Here is a 1,494-nt window from a genome sequence, read left to right as displayed (position 1 = left end):
GGGGAACAGATTTGGCAGGGAATGGGCTGCTGCCAGCAGGTAATTTCATAGAGGACCAGGGACACTGATGTGCTGGCTGGGACACCAAGTGACATGATGCAGAACCAGCGGCTCAGATGAAAGTGTCCATGTGCAGCAGCCAAAGCCCAGGGTCGTCACATCCAGAGACGGGCAAGTTCTGCACAAGGGATGGGCAAGTTCTCCACAGCCCTGACTCAGTACAAGAGACTGGCAGGTGACAAAGCCCAACAAAGACAAAAAATGCATTTCCTCTGCCTTACAGCTTTGTACCTGCTGCAGCGGAGGGGGGCGTAGACAGATGTAGAGTTAGGTATGGGGGAAATATGAAGAGGCTCAGAGTGTGGACGGGCTTCTTTAGGCAATCACCTGATACAGCCCCATCTTCTGAGAAAGAGGATCAAAATCACGCTTTCGTCATACTCCAGATAATGAGCCTCACATGCCCAGTCTCGGGAAACAAACAGCTTGAAATTCAAGGCAGCAGTGAAAACCGATTTGGCATTCACTGGCAGCAGAAAATTAAACGTTGCTCAAATTTTTTCAAAGCACCTCATTAAAGTGCTTCAGGGCCTCGGGGGTTTTGCAGGTTTGCAAGCAAGGGAAGCCAGCACAGGCCAGGGCACTGCCTGCACCCTTCAGCTGGCCGCGGCCGCAGCCCCCACCTCACAGACGTTTCTTCTTCCTGTGAATTTCCACGCAGGCGGCACAGCCAGCAGCTCCCAGCTCCGCTGCCCGGCAGAAGCGGGTTGCACGCAGGCTTCCCCCCGCAGCACCTCCAGAGAGGTGACCCCTGCAGCCCCATCCCGGCCGCCACCCGCTGCCTCCCCAGGGCCGTGCCAGCAGGGCCAGGCTTGCACCCCTCACCTCCTGTCCCCTTGTCCCTGACAGCACCTGTGGGACAACAAATAAATGGCTGGTGTTCCCCCTTCCCGCCCCAGGGCCGTACCTGCTCTGGCTGCCTCCCACGTGGGGATTTGCAGCGTCCCCGGCCCTTGCTGTACACGTGAGTTCCTGACTCCATGCTGCTGCTCCAGCCGACCCAGCGTGTGCCCAGCTGCCACCCTGCCATGTCCCTGTGTGTGTCCTGACCCCAGCCAGAGCGGGGAGCTGCCAGCCTCTCCCTCCTGCCCCTACCCCTGCCTTGAGCCAGGTCCCACCCCTTGGGTCGAAAAACCCCAAACAGGGCTCCCGTGAGGCTCTTTCCAAGCCTTGCACAGCAGATCGCAGGTGGGCGCGAGGGTCCCGTGGCTGCAGCAGTTGCGGGGAGCGAGGGGCTTTGCTGCCAGCCCCGGCCCCTCAGCATCCCGGGTGGAAGGAGGAGGATGTCCCTACCCTGTTTCAAGATGTCCACTGTGAAGGCGCTCAAGGCAAGGGTGGAATTTCACCTCCTGGCTTCACCTCTCCACTTGCTCTTTCCTTACTGTCTCTCCTGTGCCTGCAGCCCCTGCGTGTTCGTACAGCTGTTGCAACAGA

The 1,494-nt window shown here is 59.0% G+C and overlaps 1 protein-coding gene across 1 annotated transcript in view; it reads left to right on the top strand.

The window, feature by feature from the left end:
• Positions 1-1,494, top strand: part of SLC35F3 (solute carrier family 35 member F3) — a gene marked incomplete at its 5' end in the record, with an annotated part of 191,523 nt that overhangs the window by 175,792 nt on the left and 14,237 nt on the right. The window lies entirely within an intron of this gene.

The sequence above is a fragment of the Egretta garzetta genome, unplaced genomic scaffold, assembly GCF_000687185.1.
Source record: "Egretta garzetta isolate BGI_Z169 unplaced genomic scaffold, ASM68718v1 scaffold118, whole genome shotgun sequence".
NCBI lineage: Eukaryota > Metazoa > Chordata > Aves > Pelecaniformes > Ardeidae > Egretta > Egretta garzetta.
The sequence above is the reverse complement of the archived record's forward strand: the minus strand, read 5'-3'. Positions and strand labels throughout refer to the sequence as shown.